Genomic DNA, 12,902 nt, shown 5'->3' on the forward strand with positions numbered 1-12,902 from the left:
AACCATCAGGCTGCAGCTGGGGGCTTACCCTAGGTGAAACCAGGTGACCCAGTCCTGATAAATGTATAGGGCCAGACTTACAAAGGTGTGTAGGTGTCTAAAGATGCAGACAGGCACCTTGTGGTGCTCACAAAAGTGCCTAAGCAGGTTAGGTGCCCAGCTCCCACTGACTCTGTGCATCTTTGGGCACCCACACACCTGTGTAATTCTGGCCCCTAAACTAATGCTATGCTATGCTATTCATAGATCTGATATACAGTCTTTAACCTTATAAATCAATACTTTTGGTGGAAGACCTTAAATCTACCTCTTTATGTGAATTTAATAATGCTATGAATATTTAGGTGCTAACATAACTTTCCTACTGCTTGTCACCATGACAACTAAAACCCCGCTGATGGACAGTTAATCAGTTCCTGTGCAAACTTACTTTGAAGGGCAGAAGAGTATAAACCGCAAAGACAAATAGCTCAAAATAAACAACTACTGTACTTTTTACATTAGCAACCACATGGAAACCCACAACAATGATTTCCAGGAGGAATGTTGCGTTTCTCTGGTTCCATTTGCTGTCAAAGATTTAGCTACCCAGCATATTTAGGCATTATAGCCTAATGTATCCCTGAATTTATCACCCTAAACTGATTTTTTTTTAATTTGCAGAGAAAAAAAATACTTCTCCATGCTATGACTGAAGTTGCCAGCCAGTAAGTACTAACCCCCTGCTGTTTCATAGGCAGTTCTTCTTCCCAAGACATGATTTACCTACACTGGATGGAATGGTGGTTGTGCCTCTATCTCAGGCTGGAACCAGAAGTACTATTCTATGGAGCTCTTTAACAGTGGTTCTGATCGTTTTTTGCCTTTTTCCATTATTTTTAATAGTTTAAAAGGAAAATTGGTCTGCCCAGCAACCTGAAAGGAATTGTTTGCCCTATAGAATAGCCATGCACATCCAATGCTATTGCTATCATGGTTTTTCTGTTTCTGCAAAGTAAATGGCAGATAAATCAGGCAAAAGATAGACACAATCCTATGCAGAACAAGTGCAGACATCAGGCCCAAAATTTGCATAAGTATTTATCCACACTAAATCCAAACAAAGGGTAGGAATAAATGGTCAGTTTTCAGACTGGACAGAGGTAAATAGTGGTGTCCCCCAAGGGTCTGTTCTGGGACCAGTTCTATTCAGCATTCATAAATGATCTGGAAAAGAGGGTAAACAGTGAGGTGGCACAGTTTGCAGATGATACAAAACTACTCAAGATAGTTAAATCCCAGGCAGACTGCAAAGAGCTACAAAAGGATCTCACAAAACTGGGTGACTGGGCAACAAAATGGCACATGAAATTAAATATTGATAAATGCAAAGTAATGCACGTTAAAACATAATCCCAACTATACATATCAAATGATGGGGGTCTAATTTAGCTGTTACCACTCAAGAAAGAGATCTTGGAGTCATTGTGGATAGTTCTCTGAAAACATTCACTCAATGTGCAACGGCAGTCAAAAAGCGAACAGAATGTTGGGAATCATTAAGAAAGGGATAGATAATAAGACAGAAAATATCATATTTCTTCTATATAGATCTATGGTATGCCCACATCTTGAATACTGCGTGCAGATATGGTCACCCCAACTCAAAAAAGATATATTGGAATTGGAAAAGGTTCAGAAAAGGGCAACAAAAATGACTACGGGTATGGAATAGCTCCTATATGATGAGAGATTAATAAGACTGGGACTTTTCAGCTTGGAAAAAAGATGACTAAGGGGGATATGATAGAGGTCTATAAAATCATGACTCGTGGAGAAAGTAAATAAGGAAGTGTTATTTACTCCTCATAACACAAGAAGCAGGGGTCACCAAATGAAATGAATAGGCAGAAGGTTTAAAACAAACAAAAGGAAGTATTTTTTCACACAATGCACAATCAACCTGTGGAACTCCTTGCCAGAGGATGTTGTGAAAGCCAAGACTATAACAGGGACCTTTGGGAGGATAATCACCCTGAGTATGTACTCATCTGAGACACTCATTGCATCCTTCGGGTGGCTAGCCCCTCCTGCTGCTTGTACCCCCAGGGGTGCTAGCTTGATCAGAGGTAATGCAGGTATGTCTACTTGGGCTGGAATTTACAGATCAAAGTGTAGCTGAGCCCACGGACTATCCGGTATTACTGCTCCACCAGCTCACTCCTCCAGCTTTGGACTCTCTCTGCTTACAGGGGCTAGATTCACAAAGGGGATTTAGTTGATGCAATGTCTATCTCCTTGCCAGGAGTGAAATGCAGAGGACCGGGTTGGGGCTTAGGAGCCAGCTCCACAAAGGTGTTAGCTGGCTAGCTCCAATTGATCAGGCATTAGGTGAGGATCTCCACTCCTGAAGTTAGGTGCCTAACCCAGGTCAGCCCTGTGATGTTGCACCCCATAAGGCTTTATGGAAATATGCTTATGAATGTACATATGACATTACTGGAGTATGTTTTATGCTACATATGCCATGTAACATATCTCTGTAAAGATTATGATCTACTGAATCTATTCCTCCTATTTGTGTTCATGTATCATTTTTGTGTTCGAAGTTATGAATATTGGCTGTGTACTTGCTTGATTTCTAAGTAGCCTTAGTAAAGCATTTGGTCAGCTTCCTGACTGCTACCTGTAAGTTCTGTGTCATGTGTGGACATGTGACTTGCCCATGTGACTCCAAAACTCCATCTTGTAGCTCGGATTCTAGATAGGGGGAGGGAGGAATGTCCACCCACAAGAGAAAGTCTGTTTAAACCCCTGGGAAACCCCTCTATTTTGTCTTCAGCTGGCTCAAGAGATAGCCTCTCCACCCCAAAGGATACCTGAAAGAAACTGGAACAAAGGACAGTAACTACAGGGGTGTGAGTGATTGCTGGACCCAGACTAGAAGGAGACTAGTCTGTAAAAGGAAGCTTACTGGAACACCTCTGAGGGTGAGGTTTTATCTGTATTCAGTTTTCTTACTGTATTAGGCATAGACTTGCGTGTTTTATTTTATTTTCCTTTTTAATTCACTTTGTTCTGTCTGCTATTACTTGGAATCACTTAAATCCTACTTTCTGTATTTAATAAAATCACTTTTTACTTATTATTTAAGCCAGAGTATGTATTAATACCGGGGGGAGGGGGGCAAACAGCTGTGCATATCTCTCTATGAGTGTTATAGAGGGTGAAAAATTTGAGTTTACCCTGTATAAGTAAAATGGATTTATTTGGGGTTTGGACCCCATTGGGAGTTGGGCATCTGAGTGTCAAACACAGGAACACTTCTTAAGCTGCTTTCAGTTTGTGGGACATGGTTAAGACCTGGGTCTATGTTTGTGGCCAGCAAGCATGTCGGGCACAGCCAGGCAGGGCTCTGGAGTCCCAAGCTGGCAGGGAAAGCAGGGGCAGAACTAGTCTTGGCATATCAGTTGGCAGCCCCAAGGTTTCTGTGATCCAACCTGTCACAAGCCCTTTCTCACAAAAGGCAGAAGAGTGAGCCCCCCCACTCCCTCTCTTATAGCCCAATGGTTAGGGCACTCACCTGGGACACCTGTTTTCAAATCCCTACTCTGTCTATTTGGGGCAGCAAGGACTTGAACCCAGGTCTACCTATATTCCAGTTGACTACTCTAACCACCAAGCTATTGGGGGTGGTGACTGTCCTGATGAAGCTGCTTCACTTTATTTTACATAATTAAATGTTCGTTGGGCCTAGAAAGAGAAGATTCAGTCTCCCTATCCCTTTGGTTAGGGCTCTCACTGGGATGTAGGAGAGTCAAGTTCATGCCCCTGTTCCAAACAAGGCAGAATAGGGATTCAAACCACAAGGCTATTAATATTATAGATTATTAAGTAATCTATGATTAGGCAGTAGATGCCTGGATAACCCCAAAATGTTCTGACCTGCTTGCCTCTGGCTGCCTTTTGTGAGGGATAGGCTTGATCTGAGCACAATTACTAGATCAGGTCTCACAGGTAAGCTAGGCAGAGGAACACCTAGTTTGAGCATCCTGCCAGGGCTTAGGCCTGAGCGAGGACTCTGAGCAGCTTGTTAGCTGTGGGGTGGTGTCAGGACTTAGGTGGTTTTGAACACGCCCGCCATAGAAATTTAGGTGCCTGCAAGGTTAGGTAGCTGCTGAATGGTGGTTTTATGAATGTCACAAAGGTTGGACTTAGGCACTAAGGGAGCACTCAGGTACCTAAGTCCCTTTGTGAATCTAACCTCAGGTTCCTCTTTCTCTCATTGCTTCAGGAGTGTCATTTACAAGACAAAAGGGGGTAGAGAAAGTTGTCCCCCAAGACTTGGGTTTGGTTGCTGGAGTAAAAAGTTTAAAGAAGCACAGATAAATGTCTTCTCCTACTGTTCAGCTGGAGTGTCCCTGATCTCACCAGATCTCACTGAGCCTACTTGCTGTTTACAAACAGTAATTTCCTCAAAATATAACCACAATTGTTTCCCAATGCAGGGGAACACTCAACAGGTGCTTGCGAGGGGTACTGACCCAGGGGATCCCGGACGAGCCCCCAAAAATGTAACCCTTCTGCCCATCTAAGTTGGCAGCAACAAGGGCCGGGTTCTGTATCTAGGGGTTCCGTTTCAATAACGCAATGCAAAACCGGCTCGAGCCCCCACCCAGTGACCTGGGACAATTACATACCACCCCCTGGGCACCTCTAAGAGGCAATACTTCCCCTCTCGCAAGCACGGAGTCTGAGTGTAAGAGAAAGTGTTTAATAACATGAGGTAAACAACATCAGCATTAAATGGAAAAACACCACAACTAGAGTTTTTAGACCAAACCATGAGCGAAGACCCACCCCAGCAAATTGGGCCGTGTCCTCTCCCGTTGGTTCTTGAAAGCAGCGACCCAAGAATCACCAAGGTCCCAAAAGTCCACCAATCCCAAAGTCTCTTGGGTCCAGCAACCCAAGAATCACAAAAGTCCCAAAAGTCCGACAACCCCCCAAAGTCTCTGTCCATGATCAGTGCAGCCCCAGAGTTCAAAGGGGGGGGGGTGAGCAGGGTGTTAAGGGGCACCTTACGTGATCCGAGGCCAACCGGCTGCTTCTCCGTGGGGTTCCACTGCAGCCTTCACCACGAACTGCTCCACTCCACCCGCAGTCCCACAAACTGCTCTGGCAGCTGCTCCGCTCCGCTCCGCTCACCGACCTGTGAGCCGCTCCGCTCCGCTCACCGACCTGTGAGCTGCGCCGCTCCGCTCCAGCCGTCCCTTGGGCCGCTCCCACAAGGCTCTGCTAGCTGCTAGCTGCTCCTCCAGCCGCTCTGCTCACCGACCTGTGAGCCGCTCCGCTCCGCTCACCCCCACTAAGCTAAGTTAGCTTAGCAATATAGCTTCAGGCTCCCCCACTAGTTAACACAGCCTCAGTGATCTCAGCTCTTAAATAGCTTTAGCTCTTTTGTGATTTCAGCTCTTAGTGATTTCAGCTAGTAGTAGGGGAGCCCCAGTGCTGGTGCACTATTGGCCCAAAGTGAGCTCAGCAGTCTGTAACTAGACTCCTAAGGGAATCAAAGTTAGCTCTGACATTCAACAGTGGAGAGAGGAGGTAGTGCAATTGGTGTTTTAACCCCCTCGGGAAGGGGGCCACACCATCAGGTACAAATCCCTGTCCCCATCCCCTCTCAATTCACTGGGTTTTGTAACCCATGCCCCTTGACAAGCAAATGCTACTTAGGTAATGGTGAATGACTCACTCAGTCCTTCTGTCATACACCAGTTCCACTGGCCTTGATTCACAGAATCAGGGTAACAAAACTTTATTCTTCCTGCCCCAATAACAGAGAAACTGGGGATCCCACACCAGCCAAAGTAACCACTTTGAGTTGCTGTTGTTTCCTGCCAGGCGAGTGGGTGTGCCTATGCAAACAAGATCAGCCCCTGGAGTTCTTTTCCACACTCGCCATAATTCACCACCAGATGTCAGGGTAGAGCTCATCCTGACTCTGCTTACACTTAAATAGCACTAATGAGCCACAGAAGGCTTTGATCAGGGCCAGCTGTAGACCAAATGGGGCCCCAGGTGAGGAGTGTCTTCGGTGCCCCTCCTCCATTTGTTAAACATTTGACTATTTATTTTTTATTGCATTTGTAGCCTATTCCAGGACTTTGATGCACGATTTGCATGCATGATTTATCCCTGTCATATAAGACTATAAATTTGCATGATAGGATCTGTAAATCTGTATTTATTCGTGCCATATATAAGCAAACAAAAAATTCATTTCCTTAAGCTTATAGAAACTTTTTAATTTTAAGAATAACTGAAATGTACTAACATCAAGAATTTGAACCGCGCACCAACATTGGGTGGACCAGTATTAAATAGTATGACAGTATGCAACAGCCTTAAAATGTTAACCCTTGTCCTTTAGTTCAAAAGGTCGCTTTTCTTGCCTTTGCCCTTGCGAACTGAAGGTGTGTCCGAAAAATCCAAAGATTGGCCAATGGCATTTTCAAACGATAAAATAGCAAGCGATGTCACTGTCTGATCAGCCATTGTTGATTGAAGATATGTTATAATGAATCTGAGCTTTGAAAAACTGCGCTCCCCACTCGTGACTGTGACCAGCAGTGTGAGCAGAATCCTCAAAGCTGTTCCATATTAGGAATAGTGTCCTTCAGCTCTGCATCATGAATCATCAATGGCTATTTGCCAGGATGGGCAGGGATGGTGTCCCTAGTGGGCAGGGATGGTGTCCCTACCCTCTGTTTGCTAGAAGCCAGGAATGGGTGACAGGGTGGATCACTTGATGATTACCTGTTCTGTTCATTCCCTCTGGGGCACCTGGCATTGGCCACTGTCGGAAGACAGGATACTGGGCTAGATGGACCTTTGGTCTGACCCAATATGGCCATTCTTATTGCCCTAAATATGTCTCATTGGTTGCTATTAATGCATAAGAATTATGTTTCAGAGCAATCAATTATGCCTCAAATGAAGGATTATGAAGCCTTTTAAGTGGGTACCAGGAACAGCTAAACAGTATGCTCCTAAGTCACTCTGTGCCATTATGGTGGGGAAATCCATCTTAACCAGCATCCTAAGGATTACATCAATGTGGAGGAATCCCTGGGTGACACAGGGCTGATGCAGTGGCAATGTGCCACCCCTCCTCTTGGCCTTTGGCCTAATGGGCAAAGCTAGAGAAAAGGGCAGGGCATCACTGCACTCTGGCAATCTCTGCCTGTTGGAGTTGTCCCTTGGGTCCATCAAAAAAACAAAATCCTCCTATCATGCGATTGTGTTCCAAAGTGTGAAAGAGAAGGAATGGTGTGTGTGTGGGGGAGGGGACGGGGGAGGGATGAAGAAAATATGTGATGCAGCAAAATAATCTGCACTGAGAACTTTTCTTGAGAAAACTACACTTCAAACCATGTTGAAGCATGTGAAAAAGAAGTGTGGTGAACAGGCAGCACTGGAGAAGGAAAGCTTTAAAATATGAAACAAAGAAAGAAGGAAAAGGAATAACCAAAATGGAGAAAACAGAGTGAAAAGGGAGTGGAAGATTTTCAAAACTGAGGGCGGATGGAAAGAGTGAAGAGAGGATGTTAAACACAGGCCAGATATCCCCTGAATGGCCGTGGCCTCCTGCAGAAACTGAGAGGGACGATGGAATTTCCAGCCCATCATTCTGAAGAAGGCACCTTGAGGTAAGGGAAAGCCTGGGCCTGTTGTGACCCAGTGGAGAGACTTAGCCCAGTCTTCATCACCTGGGACTCTTTGAGCATAAGGGAGCAGAGCTGGTTGAGTTCTGTCTGCCCTGCTGAGGCTAGAGGAGGGACATGCTACTTGATATCAGTGAAACTCACCAGTAAAACTTTGCTTAGAGTTTCTGAAAGTAAAACTTCATGGGTGCATACCTGTGTGAACCCAAAATCACCCTTACTTTTGCTATAGATGTCTGCAGAAATGCACTAATATTTTATTTGAAAAGCCTACTGCATATCTGTAGGAATTGTAAAAAAGTTAATATGAGGAGGCTGGGATAACTTATTAATTCTTTGAGTAAATTAAGATGCAGGAACATTTTCCATTTTAGAGGAAACAATCAGCTTTTCACAGCCGAATTTATTAACTGCTCAGTGCCATGGTGACAGCACATTAGTGACACAGAGTGAGATGTTCCACTTAGAGGAGTTGCAATGAAATATTGATTCTCCTCTACTTTTATTATTGTGATACCCTCCAGAACACACAGTTTGGAGTAATTAAATAAAGCAGCTGAATCCATAGAACTCAAAGGCTGTCTGTGATTTCATGTAGAGACAGGCTGGATGAAGGTGAATGTGGACCAGCAATCTAAATGTAATCTTTTCTGCTCTAATATGGTTGGAGATTTATTTTGGCCATTGAGTATGAGTGAATTTCCCTTCCTTACACTTTGATGAATTGCATCTTAGTTAAATTATTAAAGATAGGCTAAAAGAAGCTATATCTCTTTCCCACAATACAAAAGCCAGGGGTCACCCAATGAAATTAATAGACACCAGATTTAATACAAACAAGAGGAAGATTTTTTTCACATAACACACAGTAACCTGTGGAACTCATTGCCAGGGGATGTTGTGATGGCCAAAAGTATAACTACATTCAAAAAAGAATTTGATAAGTTCATGGAGGATAGGTCCATCAATGACTATTAGCCAAGATGGTCAGGGATGCAATCCCATGCTCAGGAGACTCTAAACCTCTGACTACCACAAGCTGGATGGGAAGACGGGGTGGATCACTTCTACTGCCTTATTCTGTACACTCATCTCCCTGAAGCTCTGTTACTAGCTGCTGTTGGAGACAGGCTACTGGGCTAGATGGACCATTGGTCTGACCCAGTATGGCTGTTCTTATATTTTTACATCAACATCACAGTGTCTCAGAGGGGAAGACTCCACGCACAGGGTTTCCATAGACAAATATCTTTACACTTGGGAAACTGAGTAGTTTGCAGGGATGTGATACGTAGAAAGTTGCTGTTTTCCGAATGTATGGGCTGATCCAACCTCCATTAAAATTAACAGAAAACTTTCCATTGACACCTATGAGTTGGGTCATTGGTGCTCGAAGAAGACTTGTCTCCTAATCTAGATCCTGGGGTGAAGCCAGGTATGGTGAGTTCTAGCAGCTGAGAGACGGGGTAGGATTTTTCCCTGCCTCCCCACTGCTAGAAACTCTTCCCAATTCTCTGACCATTCACTCCCATTGCCAGTTCCCAGCCACACGCTCAGCTTGTGACCAGAAGTTGCAGGCCAGTGTCATGGTGGGAAGTGGGGGAATGAAGGTCAGGGATGGAGCTGGTGAGGCTGTAGATTGGGCACTTCTGATGGGAGGTGGGCAGATACAAGTAGATCTCTTCTGGATTAGTGAGTGAATTGGCAAGTGATGGGCTGTAGGGCAGGTTGGGGAATTGAGAGAAAATAAGGATTAAACTGGGAGACTGGTGGGTCTCTTGTTGAGGGATGGATGAAGAGCTAAAGATGACTATCTGATGTACACTGTCCGTTGTTATTTCCTAATATTTGGGTGTCTGTTGTTATTTCCTAATATTTGGGCTTTGTGCATTAGGGATCACTGAACCAAGACAGGAAAATAGCCAGAATCCCCTGAACACAAACTGAACCCATGGACGTGCAGATAGGGATAATACAATAGATGTCCCTGATACACTTAAAAAGTGGTGCTATTTCTCTTTGCCTCATTTTCCCAGGGCATATTCAGCAAACACAGATGAGGCTTATGTGGTAACATGCAGGATCTTTAAAACTTAGAGAGAGTCACAGAAGAGCTGCTTTTAAGAACCTATCATTAAAAAGAGAAATTGGGCTGGGGTGGGGAATTAATCATAATCAGGTATCAAAGAATTAGCCAAAATTTCCTTCTGATTAGTTTGAATATCCCTGAAAGGAGTTTGGATTAATACTGCTGTAAGGATTGGCTTTATGTTAGTACCTGAAGGAGTATCACTTTCAGATTCCATAGTATCCTAGTGCCTGACATAGTGTGGGGAACTATTTCAGAAGTAAACAAATAGATTCAAAATACACCTATGGTAAAAACTCCCAGTAGAAAATGACGGATGTAAAAAGATTTAGATGTAAACAGAGATCATCCAAACAGGGTTTTTCTACACTACTCTAATTTGGGGAAATGTGAATAAACCAGAATTAATTTTGCCACCAATGGGTGGCACTAGTAAATATCTAAATTTGCTACAATATCCTTTTGCAAAAACACAAAGGGAAAATGGGATCCCTATTGCTTGGGACCTTTAAACCCAGGCTGAACTAACCATTAGGGAATGTAATGTAGGGAACAATCCTGCATAAGATGGGAGATGGGAGGGTCTTTTCTATTTCAAATGTCATTGACCGGAAAAGACATATTTATGAGCAAAGAAAGCAGATTGGTTTAAAGGTGGAGAATGGATTCTTCATTAAGTCAAATTTCCAGTTTAAGTACTAGAGCTGAGGCAAGCTTACCACAGATCCTGCTAGGTCAGCCAGAGGCCAGCTTCTTTAGGCTCACCTTGATAGATGAAAGGAAAGTGAAGAGAGACAAGGTAGGTAAGGTGAGGTAATATCTTTTATTGGACTGACTTCTGTTGGTGGATGTACAAGCTTTCGAGCTACACAGAGCTCTTTCAAGAGTTTTGAAAGCTTGTACTGTCCACCAACAGAAGTTCATTCAATAAAAGATAATCTCTCATGCACCTTGTGTGTCTCATATTCTGGGACCAACATGGCTACAATAACACTGCAAAGGAAAGCGAAGAGCTCTTAGCTTACCTTGGTGTTCACCTTGTACACACACCTTCTGTACCAGTATAACTATGTCAGTTTGAGGTGTGATTTCTTACCAAAATAGTTATACTAGTACAATCCCTGGTGTGGCTATGGTTATGCCAGTATAAAGGTGCCTCATGCCAGTGTGACTTATTCCCCTTTCCATACAAGAATAAACAACACTAGTATAAGGCACCTTTACACCAGTATGACTGGCTATCCTTGTGTGTGCATGAGAGAGAGAGAGAAGGGGGGCATTGTGCAGCTTTAACTATACTGGAAAACTTTGGGATGTAGATAAGCTCTTGGGAACTATCCCTTTAAAGTTCTGAGAGCTTCCTGAATTGTGCTGTGTTCCCCTCAGTCTTCACTGATGTCCATAGGAACAGAGAGGGACGAGCACCTTGTCAGAATGGGCCCTTAATGCTGAATGTTTTAACTCCAGCTGGAATTGGAGTTTCTCCTTTCAGTGGTTCACAAAGAACAACAGTGCAATGCCGAATAGATTTGAGAGGTGCTGCAATAAATGCTTTAGCTGGGAAGGTTAAAATATGATCTTGTCATTACTTTGCCTGGGAGGACAGGAAAGAGGAAGCTGAAGAATTTGTTCTTTGAATGAGAACAGTGTCTTCCTGACACAAATTCAGGATAATAGTGATGATGGTATCCTTTTGCTGTTAGTCAGACTGGTGACAAGTAGTGATGGTTGTCACTTCAAATGGTTTTGGAAACTTAGCTAGACAAGCCCCTCTGAACTTTGGGTGCTTCTTTCTTTCTTTCTTTCTTTCTTTCTTTCTTTCTTTCTTTCTTTCTTTCTTTCTTATTAAGGAAATGCATACACTGTATGAATTGTCCATAGTGAACACTCAGCTACTCACTTTTTCATTGAACACATAGCAAGGATACAGTTGTAAAGTGACTCTGTGATGGTGTAGTGTTGCATACTGTAAAGCCTAACATGGTTCTGGGCCAAAGACAGAATTATTAATTTCCTCCTGGGTTTTGTAGTACATGAGTATGTGAGTGCTTCACAAACATTAAAGCATATATCTTCGTCACAATGCAGTGCAGTAAAATGGTATTATTATCTGCATTTTAGAGATGAGGAACAGAGAGATTAGGAGAAAATTGCCATCAGTAATCCATAATCTTCGGTGCTCAACTGGAGACACCTAAGTTCTAATTTTTCAATGTACCATGCATTTTTATAGGCACTTTGTTTAAAGTACACACCTTTGACTTCATTTGCAGTAGTAGTCATTCCTCAGCACTTCTGCAAATCAGGCCCCAAGTGTCTCAAGTTGGGCACTGCTATTTCTTTGCTCTCTATGCATCATTAAGAATATGAGGAAACTAAAGTTGTGTTCCAAATAACCATGTTTACTTACTATATCCAACATTCAAGGCCTAGCTATGGTCATGGTATCCTCTGTTAGGATCCGATGGCTTCTACAGTGAAAGACAGGGAGGCCCACTAGAGGGCTCCCAAACTATTTGCAGGGATATTATCCAATTCCTATACACTACAGACACCCAGAGAATAAGAAACACGGTGGCCACTTGTGAAAATTTTGGTGTAAGGTAATTTCCAAGTATCACATAGGAACTCTGTGGTAGAGGCAGGGACAGAGTCTGATTCTCCAGAGTGGCATTCAAATGTCTTAATCACAAGATCATCCTTTCTGTGTCTCATTCACTGCACACCTTCCAATTTTTGCAACAAACGAGGCAGGGGTCCCACAGGCACCACCCTCTTTCACTACACAACCCTGAGTTATTTCTTGAGCTCCACCCAGGAGGCAGCATGCACTGACTGAGGAAGGCGTCCAGCGGAAAAAACAGTATGTGATTATGTAATTAAACACTGTGTGCATGCACACAAGGCGGGCAAATTAAGGTTGCATGGACAACTTTAATTCTAGCACTTCCTAAGTTTTGAGTGGTGACCGGTTTCAGAGTGGTAGCCGTGTTAGTCTGTATCAGCAAAAAGAACGAGAAGTACTTGTGGCAAGTACTCCTCGTTCTTTAAGTTTTGAGTGCTCAATTTGTAACTTTTAACATTCTTTTAAAATAGTTGTAAAATAT

This window comes from Malaclemys terrapin, chromosome 11, assembly GCF_027887155.1.
Source record: "Malaclemys terrapin pileata isolate rMalTer1 chromosome 11, rMalTer1.hap1, whole genome shotgun sequence".
Classification (NCBI taxonomy): Eukaryota; Metazoa; Chordata; order Testudines; family Emydidae; genus Malaclemys; species Malaclemys terrapin.